This window comes from Chelon labrosus (assembly GCF_963514085.1).
Source record: "Chelon labrosus genome assembly, chromosome: 4".
NCBI classification, from domain to species: domain Eukaryota; kingdom Metazoa; phylum Chordata; class Actinopteri; order Mugiliformes; family Mugilidae; genus Chelon; species Chelon labrosus.
Window position 1 is genome coordinate 31854712 of NC_140340.1, and position 15292 is coordinate 31870003.

The following is a 15292-nucleotide window of genomic DNA, read 5'->3' on the forward strand; positions in this document are numbered from 1 at the left end:
CTCCGTACAACACCAGTCACACACACACCCACACGCACTCATATACATCTGCTGGTCCATCCCCCTTCATGCGAGAGCTAGGCGATAAAGCGACCTCCTGCCCCCATTTGACACCAGCCCATCCCTCCCACCAAAAAACCCCCCACCAACCGCCACACACACAAACCTTGCCTGTGTTCACACCCAAGACTTCACATGGTTCTTGGCAACTGGGGTTGGGAGGGTGGCTGTTACCAGCAGGATTTGGTGCACAAAATAGCACACCTCTCCATCTCCACCTACTCACCTTTTTCATGACCCTTTTGCATATATTTGCTATGTACAATAAGGCACATTGCCCTTTTAAATATGAAGGAACACATCCACCCAGCAGCAATAGCCTTTTATCATCATTTAGTAGATGGTCACTGGCAGAAGGACCCAATTCCAGATGACATTGGGCATTGCATAGCATAGGGCTAACAAAATATCATTGGTCATTCACCAATCAACCTGACCAAGTTTTTGGACTGTGGCAAGAAGTGACTACTTAAAGCTTGTGGTTTAAGTTTCACTAGAATTACAACGTGCCATGACCAGAGAGAGGTTTCCATCTGAGAGCACCCCATCTGATGTGGTTATAGACCCAAAAGCATATGTGTAAATATTCTCTTAACACCACATAGTTCCAGGAGGTAATAAGCCAAAGGAAACAGTCCAGTTCAGTTATTACATTACTAACAATGAACATGAGGTGCTTTCCTTTGATAATGAAACATACAATTTCAACCACTTATGAGGTGTAGTTTTAACTCATATAAGACAACAAACGCACTTGTCTTGTTCATATTTCCTTTTTTTTGTCACGCAACACTCAAATTCTGTGTCAGATGTTAGCCACGATCGAACAATTTGCAGATTTCCATGGTTCACCAGCTTTGTTCTCTCATTTCCGCTCCCACTCTCTCACTTATTTGCCATCTCTGTATTTTTTTACTTTTTTATCTTATTTTATTCTTTATTATTATAGTTAAAAATTTTCCTTTGTATTGCACTATTTAAGCCAGGAGCTACCGCACAAAATTTCATTATGTCCTCACATAATGACAATAAAGGATTCTTGATTCTTGATCTCTCAACTGAGGTGAGTTTATTTTTGAGCAGCTGATTTTTACACACTATGCTGTGTAGTCATCACATTTGAAATTAGCACTACTGTTATGCACACATTTGATTTTTTTTGTACTAAACAATGATCTACTAAACTGGCCCCAATTTACCTTGTCTTTTCACAATCACATGTGAGAATCTGAGGATTGTATAATATTAAAGGACTGACTTGAAGTTTCCTAAATTAGATTTAGTGCCTTGTACTGCCAAATTACTCATTAGCTTGTGAGTTTTACCATTTTTAAAACATAAAGCATGTAAAGCTTCTGGTAAACATGCTAAATTTAGCTAAAACTACAAACCAAATCTGTGATATTGACACATTATGACATTAAAATACTTCAGTAGGCCTCCTTGGCATCTTGGTCTTAGTTCTGTGCAGCGCTAACTTTATTTTTTTTTTTCTTCTTGTACATGTTTCTGGTGTCACAAAAGGATGTGAAATTGTAATTTCTATTGACAAATATGGCAAATGAATGTAGAGACTGACTGCTTTAAATTATTTGATTTGTGCACAAGCAGGGTATATTTTAAAAGCCTGAGGTTTGAGAGAGGGTATTAAGAAAATGGAGTCTGAGACACTGAGTAGACACTGGTAAAAGTATGACAAAGTCCCACAGGTACATGTGAACAAAAGGGTGAAATTTCTGATGTATGATCTGACCATGTCGGAGCAGGCACACTGGAAAGACAGGACCATAAGCGAGCCCTTACACACACATCCTCACAACCTTAAAAAATGGTACATGTACTGTATGCTTTATCTGTCAGTTGCTTCTGCTGCTCTCTTCACCTCCTCCCCTCCCTTCTCTTCTGCCCCACCTCCCTCTTCTGTTTGTCTGTCTCCACCCGGCTGGCCTCAAGCAGATGGGTCCCTCCATATGAGCTGGGTTCTGCTCAAGGTTTCTTCCTCTTAAAAGTGAGTTTTTCCTGCCATCGTCCCCTTTTTGCCTGCTCTGGGGGTTTCAGGCCGGGTTCTGTCAAGCGTCTTGGGATTATTTGGACTGTATGTGATGCGATAAAAACTGAACTGAATTGAAATAAATTGAACTGAAGTGAATTTAAATGAATTTTTGAGGTCAGAGGCCCTCCTTTATAGGGCTGCTCTGAAGCTTTTGTTCTGGTGGGAGCTAGGAATGTTATAGCTGAGTAGGGGCCTCACCGCAAGGGGTACACAGGGATTACAAGCAACCTGGAACTCTGCCTCTTTCTGCCTCAGTTGCTGTGCATGTGTGTGTGTGTGAGTGTGTGTGTGTGAGTGCACATCAAACCATATTACCAGTTGAGTACTGACTGAATGAACTGAAAGCTGACACTGAATTCTTGGTCATATTGTAGTACGTAATGTTAGAGAACTAATCTAAAAAAATAAAAATAAAAATCTTTCAATGTTTCACTGCATTATATTGAGAAAAGTAGTACTTCTATAATAATAATGACAATGATGATAATAATAATAATATGTAAGTACATTAAAAGGTTTGAATAATGGCAAAGCTCATAAAGTCCAGATTTGAAATGAATTCCTGATCTTATGATTTTAATTACTGTTAACCGCTAAGAGATAATCAGAAGTAGTGAGCAGCAATAATCCACCTTGTCTTGACGATGATGTGACATTCTGAGCCTGTATTCTACACAGAAGAAATGTAAAGTCTATGGTCATTGCTACAGTACTTCCATGTAAGTTGTATGAATGTGGTATATGTGTGTGTGTGTGTGTGTGTGTGTGTGTGTGTGTGTGTGTGTGTGTGTGTGTGTGAGAGAGAGAGAGAGAGAGAGAGAGAGCATGTCCTGCTGAGACCCAGCTGTGTCTGCAATTAGCAGGAGGCATGGAATGATGATTGCTAGTGCGGCAACACTAATACAAAGTGACAGACTTGGTTGTGAAGGAGAAGGATGGCCGTCCATTGAGTGCCATGAAGCTACACTACTTTTTCTTTTGCACTTTCACACGCTTCCACTGGTGTATTCTAAAATAAAGGCCCTGAACTAAATCTTAGCTACATGATGGTTCTGGTATTCAGCATTTATTCAAAACGCTGTTGATTCATCATTGTAGAGGCTGTGGTTTGTTGTACTGTTGAATTGTATTCTGTTGTACCAAAACATGTTTCTATTATTTTAACACACCCATTTTCAGTCAGTGGGCTAGGCTAAACAACAGAAACAATTCAATCCAGTTCAGCCACAACACATCCTCCAGAAGGATCATCCAGTTGAATTACTAACTTTCTGATACGGTTTCAACATAATCAGTCATAAAGGGAGATTTAACGCAGAACTGTTGTTTTAACTAGTGTACCTAGTGTTTTGGCATTTGAATATATATGTATACTCACAAATAATAAGGATATGGTAGGTGGGGGTGGGGTATTTAAATCTGACTGCAAGACATTATGCACTTAGGACAAAGGCCTTGTCTAATCCTACCTGCTTGGGCTTTCAGAACCAGCCGGCCTATTCTTGTCCTGCTGATCAGCTCAACAGAGAGCGCCTATTGCTGACGACACTCAATTAGCATAGTAACTCACACAGTTGTATGGTGAATACATTAAAAAACTGCTCTGCTGTTGAAGTGGGGATATTGACGTACATCTGAAAGTGTAAAATGGCCACTTCCACATTTCAGCAGTGTTATGGAGCCAGTGTTCTTCTGCCTCCAGTTTGGTTGACTTTCTTATTTTATATGTCAGCATAACATGTCAAGTAATTTAGGTGTTTTCACTGACGCATTCCACTCAGATGACTGTGTGGTTAAATAGTAAATGATGCTCCTTTCAAACATGAAGCATTAAATATTGCTGCCTTTAATATCATCTAATCAGCATTTTAGATTCCCTAATACGACTTTTTACCACTGTCAGATTGCCTCTTGAGATTTATCCTACATCCAAGCACTTAAAATACACAGAGTGATGATATATTCATTGTGACGGCCTCCTTCAATTCAGAGTTTGGGGAGTGGTTTATTATATCTATAGGTGTCTGATAACGCTCTCTTTCTCTGACTGCACATTTGATTCAAGTCAACACAATAAACTTACTTTATTTAAAAGATTCATGTGTGGGACATTTTGTCCTTTCTTTGAGCCAGGTAATGAAAGGATTTAATGTATTACATTTTACAGACACAGTTGATTTGATTTCGGTTTAGTTTTTTCATGTTTTTTGCTGTGCACGAGATTTTTATTGTTTGTTTGTTTTTACAAAATAATAATCCTTTTCTGAAAGTTTTTGACACTCTTGAAGCCTGGCTTTAGCTCGTGTTGCTTGCATATTCATGGTATGCCACGAAACTCTTGTTTCTGTCTGATGACTCTCAACAAATTCAACATGCTCCACAGCCGCTGGGTAACCTCCTGTTTACATCCGGAGGTTTGTAGATGACTTCTTTGACTGCGTGATTATAAAATCTCAATGAGCTGTTTGTCTACATGCCATGGTGATGCTGACTGCTGATTGACTCCGGGGTAAGGCAGATTATTTGACAGACTAACATGAGACCTGAGAAACTCTCAAGGCCCATACTGCAACATGCATAAGCCCCTCTCCTGAGATAGTTAACCTGGAGATACAAAATGCTATTTATGAAATAAATTTGTATGAGATTGAGAATTTCTAAGAAGAGCAGTGTGGTCTCTGTGCAGTTTCTTATACACCCCATCCATTGATTTGAATACAAAAGCAGAAATGCTATTTTAAATACATAAAATACGAACAAGAAAAGTACTAGCAATTTGTAGAACGTGCCAAAGACGGCATAACAATAAAATAATGTAAGCAGAAATGTTCTGCAATCTCACCAGAGATAAAGCACTGTCAAAAAGCTTCCGGGTTTAAACATGCAAGTCTGCTGTTGCAAAGCAACACTAGCAATAAACTACACATAAACCACGTTTCAAATGGTTTCAGTGTGGAACGAGTTGAAGGAAGCTGACTGAGGCTCAGCGTCTATCCCCTGTCTATTCATAAGGAGGATCTGAAAGTAGGATTAAAGTAAAGTTTTGAGCTTAACAATGTCACAGGTCTCAAACTGCGCTCATGACACAAAAGGCAATCTGCGGCTGACCATTGACAGCAGTCTGGGCACAGCTGGGACATCGACAAAATGCGCTCAGTTGGCATTTCATCCAGGCAGCTGGTTACAAAAGTAATTCTGTGGAACGGGATAGCATCAAACTACAGGCCATCACAGGAGAAAGGTAAATGTTTATCTCAGGTCTAGGTTTCTTTTTCAAATCAACAATCTGCGTCTCCTTTTACTCACAAATATTAGTTCAGCAAACAGCAGACTAAATAAGAAGGAACTTTATAAAAACACAGTGGCTTGGAGAAGGGAAGTGTGTCTATTTGGGGTGGTGGGTGGAAGGAGTTGAGGGGCCATGTTGTGAGGAACTAAACAGTTGGAATTACGGTCAGCAACCAGTCATTGAGTAAACACACAATGAGCGACAGAAAAGCTCTGTGGTGGACAATAAATAAGAAAAAAAGCCGCCAGATTCAGGCCCTGAGAAAAGTGAGCCATTCTACTTACAATGAGACGCTTAGGGGTGGATTGAGGGGAGAAAAAAGAGGGCTAAAACACTTGTGGGCTCAGGGAACTCTATAGAGGGAGTGAAAATGGAATAAACCAGCAAGCACTTGAGGGTCCCGCCGAGCACCTGAATGGGATAGAGGGGTGGAGATCCAGAGGGGGGTCTGGCGAAGGTGAATGGCCTTCTTTTTTGGTCCAATTTGTCTCTTTTCACCCCGCTTGCCCTGCTCCGGCTCAGACAGATGTACAAAGAGGGAGCGGCGCTGGGCCACTCATCCACATACACCCATGAGCAGCTGTCACTTTTGTCAGACAAGTTAATCAAACAAATGTCACCGTACCTCCCTTTTTAACAAGGCAGAGAACGGCGAATGGGAGGGGGCTGCAAAGGGTTGATCGAGACCTGAGAGATGACATGTGTGCCCGCGATCAATTGACCCTGCCAGCCTTCATCAATAAACCAGCGGGATCTGACAATAGAGAAGTCTCCATTAAACTTGTATTTCCTTCCTCTAGGGATGATTGTAGCTTTAGTGTCCTGAGCTGTTTCCTCTCAGCATCATGGAGCTGAGAATGCTCACAGAGGATTTAGACCTGAAAGAAACGAAGCAGGGAAACAAAATGCTGTCTCTCAGTAATTATTGAGGACTCTAAGCTGCTTACAGACTTCATTAAATGGAAGTGAAACCTTTTCAGGGCATGTTTTGAACATTCACACTCAGTCAATCTAACTTTTCCTGCTTGGCCCTTTTTTTGAGCATTATTGTATAAATATATAGGCAATATTATCTCCTTTGTGGTTGTGGAATCTTTTTACATTTAGGACATCAATGCAGTATAGCAGTTATATTGTTGTAGAGACTACTGAAAGACACAGCTTTCCCTCTAAGGTGTTTACATGGCCAATAAAATATGAATATTCCACTAATATTCTTGTTCACATTCAACCACCCTGTGTTAAAATTAATTTATTTTTTCATCAGTTGTGAACTTCAGATAGAGCCTGCTTTTTTAATTCTTCAATACCTTTCTTGAAAACGCTGATAGGGCATATTATATTATATTGTGCATATTCTAAAATTTGTTGATATCAAAACCTTTAATGCTCTTTAAAAGTATTATGTTTCTAATTCCAGAGGGTCCCGGGTTTGAATCCATGGGCCGACTGGTTCCTTTCTGTGTGGAGTTTGCATGTTCTCCCTGTGTCTGCGTGGGTTCTCTCCAGGTTCTCCAGCTTCCTCCCACCGTCCAAAGACATGCTGGTTAGGTTCATTGGTGATTCTAAATTGGCCGTAGGTGTGAGTGTGAGTGTGAATGGTTGTCTGTCTCTCTGTGTTAGCCCTGTGATAGACTGGCGACCTGTCCAGGGTGTACCCTCCGCCTCTCGCCCGATGACAGCTGGGATAGGCTCCAGCAGACCCCCGCGACCCTTAACAGGAATAAGCGGGTACAGAAGATGAATGAATGAATAAATGAATTTTCTCCTTCCAATCAGAAATGTTGTCTTTTCTTTTCAGCATTATTATTTTAGGGTTACGACAGTACCATAGAAGCACTGGTGTTATGCAACGTATCCTTCTCCCATATGATTTTCTATTATTTTTGTGGTGGGTCTGCCATTGAGAGCACACTTTGGATGGATCTGTGAAGAAGGTCCTGGTAAATTCTCCTAGCTTCTACTCATTGCGCTGTGCTGAAACAGAATTGTACCACCTAGTACTATCTAGTGAACTTGAGGTCCAATTGCTGGCTACTGACTTCTTTCCGTGTTGCATTGATCTTGGCCTTCAGCTTCTTTCTCCCACTTTTTCTTATGGCTATTATTATACGCGAACCGCCAACCCTCTGATTCGTGGACAGCCTGCTCTACGTACTGAGCCAATCCCACCCCAAGTAAGGACACCTGTTACTGTGGTGTTTCTTGGTGACACAAATACTGTATATTAGGGCTGTCAAGCATTAACACAAATTCCTTTTTTAACATGCGCATATTCTATAATTTGGCCTTCCGCCTGCACAGTATCTAAGGAAATCAGGAAGTGATGCAGGAGTATCGATGCAGATGCCGAACAGGAACAGATTTTTCCAAGCAGAAACAAACAGTCCTCCGAACGGGAAGCTCAACTCCAAAGCCACACCAGATGGCTCTCCCAAAAAGAACCCCTAGCTAGGACACAGCTGATGCAGAGAGATCTGGTCCACCTTTCCAATGACAGGCCTTGCTAGACAGCCTGCAAAGTAGATGTAGCATATTTTTGGAGCTTGCAGTACCTTTGAGGTTACTCTGGAGAATGTTTGTGGCAGTATTTGTTGTGATTTTTGCAATATTTCACATTTTCACTAAAAAAGACCCACTCCCACATTGATAAGAGTATTAAAAACATTAAAACATATCCTTTAAGATATATTTAGAACAGATTAATAAAAGTGAAGTGTGATAAAAATAAAAACTGCAATTTATTAGTGTGGACATTGGCTTCTGTTTTTATTCTCTTGCAGTGGCTATCACGTTTCCACCCAGATTCAACGTGTAGAAATTCTGCATATATATATGATATACTTTTTTTTTTGTTTGTTTTTTTACAATTTACAGTTCTTCTTACATTCCCATACAACCAAGTCACTGGAGCAGAATAAGACATGACAGGCAGAGGGAGTTATTCTTGTGTGGTGCCTAAGCTCAGTTGATTAAATTGTTCACTTAGCGTGGACGCTGGGCCCGGGAGTTCATGACCATGGCAAAGTGGTGAAGCATCCCCAGACAGCCAAGTGGTATGACGGCAGCTCGCTCACTCACAAGTCTGCGGGCATTCTGTCACCTCTGTAGCCCCCAAATACACCACCACACACACACACGCACACACCCGCTGTGAGCAAAGTACAGCGGTGGCAATGAAAACAGTCTCAAATCCCCCAATCTGCAACTTAATCTGACCTCTGAACTTGCTCCATTCTGTCACAGCCGTAAGGGAGGAGTAACAGTGACTGAAAAGCGCTTTAACTTTCGTCACACAGACGTGCAATTTTGCCACGCTTGTGAACCTGATAACTATCCAAGGTCAACAGATATACTTCAAATCAATCAATGAGCCATGCTCCTAATCCCCAGTGAGCAAAGGCAGATTAAGTGTATAATTGACCTGTGTAATCCCAGTATCTGCGGCTCTATCCCTGGGGGGAAGGGACGGGGAAAGGGGCAGGCGGCTCAAGGATTCACTGGCACCACAGAGCCATCTCTGTCTTCCTCTTTCTTCCTGCTTCGCCCCAACCTGGCTCGCATGTTTATCCGTCTATGTAAAGGGGCAGTGTCATGGACAGGAAGCTGTGGTGTATCAGTGCAGGGCTGGATTTGGCTCAGACTAAAGACATGGCTTTTTTAATCAATGATCCCCAGGCTGTGCCATGCTAAGTCGCCACCCCCAACGTATCATTTAAGCACATCTGTTTTAATCTGGGCCTCTTCAGCCACTCTTTCAAGGACCAGGGAGGGGAGGAAGGGTGCAAGGGACCAAATTAATTTCTCCCTGTTCCCCAGACAAACACAAACACACACAGATCCAATAACCTAACAAAAGTTCCTGACGGAGGTAGTTTGAAAGCCTGAGTACTGTAAAAAGAAAACACTATAAAACTATATATGAAATAACTGTGACACAATTACTGCATCAGCAGCATGAACATACAAGGAATGTGGAAGAGCTGCAGCTTGTACCACAAGTTTCAGACATGCCTTTGGTTTCCCCTGTGAAGTTCATGATGTGGTTACGTAAATGTCTGGCGGGGCACTGAACAGACTTAAACCTGCCATAGATTGAGTCCATGTGTGAACAGAGCAGGTAACTTTCCAGGTAATTTACATGCATGTTCGCAAAATGCCACAATACAAAGTTCAAGGTTGAAGTAGAAGAGTATTTTACACGAAGATACCAATGGAAATGTCAAACTGAAGAGACAAGATTACAAGTTGATGAGGGCTGACACCGTAATAGTCAGACATATTCTGGGATACGCTTGTTTATCACAAAATTATAAACCTACTTCGAAAGTGCTGTGTTATGTGAGCGACTACCACAGCATAGACTTTCCGTCATATCCTGCCTTTTGCATGCTCTAACATAGACTTTATAAATATGGACACTTCCTTGCATCGGTCAAACTGACACTATTTTCCCGGGGATACAACCAGCGCCATCTTGCGACTTTGGAGCCAGAGTCTGTGCAGTAAGGTCCGAGCCACGCGATGTCGATGACCCGCCAGACTCACTCATGTTTTTGTTTAATTAATACTACGCTCTGCTCTACCTCCACTAGTTACAAAGAAATGCTGGATTATACACGGTACAGAGCAGTTGGCATGGCAATTGGTGGTTGCCATTATGTCACATCCTGTTTCTATAGCGTCAAATAACTATCCAAACAGTTAACACTTGAACATTCATCAACATTACATGAACTAAATAAAATGACAGAAACAAATTATTTGATGTGTATTTTAGTGTTTTAGTTTGACCCAAGTCCCGCCCACTAACATGGAGGGGGTGGAGCTTATGACATGTACTGCAGCCAGCCACCAGGGGGAGCTCTACTTGCTTTGCCATCACTTTAGAGGAGCTGTTCCGCCGTCCATCTATATACTGTCTATGGGCGCGACACTTTGACTAAATTGAGTTTTTCTAGTAAGAACACGTCGGACAGAGACAAGCTCCTGTTGTGGGCTACACGTAGTAAAGGGCAAGGAGACAAAATATTTCAAAATGCAATCTATGTATCTAATATGGAAATGATCGGAGGGAACCACTGATGAGAAAAGAAATGAGACTTCATGATAGCCACCTCTCTGCAGTCAATTTCCATGAAAGTTTAGTCATGATGCCACAAAACACCAGGTTTCAGAGCAACTTTCACAGTAGCAGGATGCATAATATTAAAAACAATTCTATGATTGGATTTCTGGTAAGGATTGTGGTCAATAAAATAAAATTGCATCAAGTAAATCTGATTTCTTTTTGATTCAAAAAGCCCCACATTTAATGCTTATGACGGAGCAATCACCACACGGTGTGATCAGAGAAGTGGGTCGAATATCAATTAAAATAATCCTGTTCCGACATGCTCTTCTAACCTCCAGTCTATGTCAGAACATAGGTATTAGCACTTGTTATGTCTCATATCTGTTATCCCTTTCTTGAGACGCTGTTGTTTAACATGATCAGCATTAGACCACATATGGGTCTGTCTGCTGGGACTCTAGACGTCAAAGTGTTGACACATATTTAGAAATTAAGAGGTCATTGCAAAATAATCTCCTTACTGCGCCTGATACCACTCTTGAGCTAAATGCATGTCATAGTCCTAATTTAAATTACATATCATCTTACTGAAACTGACGTTTAGCCTCTAGTTTTATAAAGACAAAAACATGATTCTTTTTGACTCTATTCTAATCAGTTAAATGCAATTAGATTTTCAGTCCTTTCAATTGCTGGCTCCAAATAGCTCCAAACCAAACACATGTTGCTGTTCATCTTCAGATTCACCAGGAATGTGTGAAATAATACTAACACCCCGAGTGTTTACTGACTCATTGTTATAAGGCGGTTATTTAGTATCTAATTTGTAGTTTATTATCAACACATATCACAATGGCCTGGAGATAAAGATAAGCAGTTACAGTATTGCAAAACTCTACCCAGTGTCTCTTGTCCATAGAGCCAACGTTTTTTTTTTTAGTTTTTTGTTTTTTCTGACATATCCAAGGGATAGATCACGACAAAGTGCAAGCACTTATTTCCATCATGGTCCCTGATGTTACAAGACAGGACATATATCCACATAAAACAAAACAATTAAACATCATAAAAATATACTATAAGAGGCTAAACAAATAAAAGAATTTCCCCTAACCCCACCATTCTGTATTAAAGTGCAAAGTGCATACAAAGACAACACCAACAGACAACAACTCACATGGAGGAAGACATGTTAGTGTCACTATGGATTTAAATTGTCCATGAGCCAGGATTTTACCTTTTTCCTGAAACAATGATAATTATCTATGCTCTTAATTAAAGGTTGTTCATTTTGGCCCTACAGTTTTGCAGCTGTCACTGACTGAGCCTGGGGATGTTTTTTCACATGGAAATGTAAAAAAAAATACTTTTGGGCTTCAGAAGCAAAACGACTTGAGGTGTTGATGTGATTTGAAATGTAATCTCTTTATTACAGCGTTGGGATGATTGATGGGATTCTTTCCATCAATCATTCTATACTGTGGCACATTGAAGGATTTAAAAAATGTAATCTTGTCAACCACCGCATAATGTGCCTGGCCACGGCAGAAAAACATCTTAGGGCTTTCCAATCTTGACAAAGCAAAATAAATGATATTGTTCAATTGTTTAGCTTTAGCTAGCCCTTCTGGAGCAGTCACAACATTACACAACAAATACATTACTGAACAAATGCATACAGACGAGAATAAAAGCATCAAAGCTAAATCAGTGAACCGTGAGACAATATTTCTGTTTAAAGAGCATGCGTTGTATATCAGTTGTCATCTTTACCAGGTGGAACGGATAAAAAAGATAAATAAATGAAGCAAATACATAAAGACCACTAAGGGAGGGGAGGAGACAACAAAGCAAAGATTGTGGAGGTATATATCTTGACCTTATTTTAAGAAGACCACACCCCTAAACCCAACACGCACACACTTTCTGAAGTCTCTGCTCTTGTGTGTTGTCACACTCAGTTCAATTGGTCTTAACTAAGAGTTGATTAACTGTTTAAGAAGATTCAACAAAAACATGAGACACTTTAGTCTAGTTTTCAGTCAGTGACATTTTATTTCAGTTTGGGTGTCAGCTGAAGAGGGTTGTTGACGAACCAGAGCGTTTACCACTGGTGTGTGCTCCTGTGAGCAAATGGGTTGATGTGTCAGTGTGACTGTAAAGTACCAATAATTAAAATAGCGCTATATAAAAACAACACCATTTACCATAAGGAAAAAAGATAGATTACCTGACAAGCCAAACTAGGTGCCAGTAGTGAAACTTTTACTGCACTTTTACTGCAGTGTGTCTCCACATGTGCTGCACTTCCTCAAGTACATTTCTCTGTCCATGCGTTCTGAACATTATTCTTTAACCGTATTCCTGGTGTCAAGCGCTAATGCTGAAAGATGAAAAAGTGTGGACAGACAATAAAAGCACAACAGAGCTGCAGAAAGCGGCCACAGACACCTTCATCTGCCTCAGCGACGCTGCAGGAAGAACCAATACAGGATGACAACAAAGATAAGCCAGGCTGAGACTAACCGTAGTAGAAATGGAGGGAAAGAAGATGCATGGCAAATGGCTCAAGCTGCAGCAGCAAGGAGCAAACATTCCACACCGGGCACCTTTCTGTCACCCTCTGTCAGGACAATCAGAGAGGCCTACAATAGGAGACGGAATACACCTCCAGGCCTTAATCCAAGACAGTGTCACAGACAGGTGCAGATGCATCTGTATGGCTGCCTACCCTTTAGTCTGAAGCCATGGACACACACACACACGCACAGGCTAAAGAGGTGAGACTCAAGTCAGGTGCAGAAGATTACACAACCTACGACTGGGTTGTCCACTCTACTTTTATTTTATTTGTCTCTGTTTCAGCCTTAATTAAAATGAACATAATTCAAGCTTTTTGGACAGATATTGTGTTACATTTATGATTAAAGACAATAAAAATGGTCTAGTTTTGTTACACTTTTTTGTTGGTTATGCTGCTGAGATTTATGAATACTGTGACATTAACACAAGCTTGTCAATGCAACTAGGTAGGTTATAAACAAGCCAGCGGTTTACAAGCCAACCTTACTGTATCTAAACCACTTCAAACAGAACTTCAGTAAGTCCAGCATATCAAAAGTGGAGCGTGAAGCTTCTTTGCTGTGTTGTATGTACATAAACTGTATGTTTATTTGTTTTCTCTTCAAAATACTGGGTCTTGTCTAGACAATAGTTGTGGACTCATTCCCAGATACAGTAAAAGCAATTACAAGGAACGATCTTTCAACGGATGCTTAAAAGATCAAATTAGAGCAGAAATACAGCCAAATGAAGGAAATCGCAGTGATTTGGATTAGTTGAAAGTAGACTGCCTTCTGTCTGGGAGCTGAATAAAGCAAAACCCAAAATTCTAACAACAAGAGATAAGGGCATAGATGACAAGTTTAGAAAGGACTTAATTTTGGCTAAGATTTGGAGTAAAGGCAAACATGTTTGCGTGACCATGTCCACTTGGAGATCAAAGATTACCCAGCATTACAGGCAGGATCCGTACTAGGAGTCCCAGTGGAAATAATTTAGCTGAGCGGGTAAGCCATACAGAGCCTGATAGATCCTTTCATTGGTTGTGTGTTTTTTGGGCTGTAGAATCAGTGTGCATTAATCTATTATTGTAGTCAGTGGTCTGACTTTATTGGCTGTCAGTTACACTGGGAGCACAGACAGGGCTGCTTCCATGCACTGTGTAGCACATCTGTGCATAAATATTGTACATGGGTTTGTTTCAGATTTGTGATTCTCAATGATCCACACAACCACACTTCCTGATAACTGCCTTACTCATATGCAAATTAATGTTTCCTGCCTCTTTATCTTTCCTAATAATACTGATAACTAGACATTCAGATTTCTTCTTCTGTTGTTAGGCTGTGTCCAGGGTAAGCTGTTGCACTTTACACTACTTTGCTGCAAAATAATTGAGTTCTTTCTTAAATGTGGCATTTTATTCCCAAAGCCTAATCAACACCCCCACTATCCTCCATGTTCTAAAACTTCTGTTAAAGCGGCTGATGAAACAATTTGCCGGTAAATCCTGATAAGAAAATGTGTACAGAATTTGTGGTGGAGCAAAATCATTTTGCAAATCTTCAGCTGATTAGGAAAGGAGAGGCAAATGTGGCGCAGCAAGTCTCACTTTAAAAAACAAGTATGGCAGAGATGAATCTGCATAGAGGCTTGCCTCAGTAAGAAAACTCACCCATAGAGACCATTTTAGCGCATCCTGCTAAGAAATCCTCCAATAAAATGAAGACCAGCAGCTGAGTTGGCGGCAAAAGTGACAGCAAACAGCATACAGGAATGTTTTGGAAATTATTTATAGTTTGGGCTGATTGCAGTCTATCAGCTATGGAGGCGTGTGATGCGTGAGTACTGTCACATTCAAAAAATGACACGTGAACATCCCAAAGCATGACTCTGCACAGGTTTTTGGTAGAATGACACGCAACATGAAGAAGAGCATGCATTAATGAGACTTATCTGTCGATCCATGATAACAAATAAATGCAGTTTTATTTAAATCTAATGATATGTCAGAATGTGCTTAAAATATAAAAACAAAACATCCCTATGGTCTATTTCATATTGCAACTAGTGAAAAAACTGAAGTGTTGGAAGGTAAAACAGTTTACAATTTGATATTATCAGTCCCATCACTGTATCTGCACTTTGGAAAACCAAAAATGGTCAAATACCAGTTAAGTGAATAATGCAACAAAAATCTGAACTCAAGTGAAAAACTCAAGTGATTATGAGAGTGTGCTTTTAAAACATTCTG

The 15292-nt window shown here is 40.5% G+C and overlaps 1 protein-coding gene across 4 annotated transcripts in view; it reads right to left on the reverse strand.

Annotated features, from left to right (window-relative positions):
• The window catches only part of LOC311487606 (calcium-dependent secretion activator 1), a gene marked incomplete at its 5' end in the record, with an annotated part of 135463 nt that overhangs the window by 14708 nt on the left and 105463 nt on the right, over positions 1–15292 (reverse strand). The gene's annotated exons all lie outside the window — the stretch shown is intronic.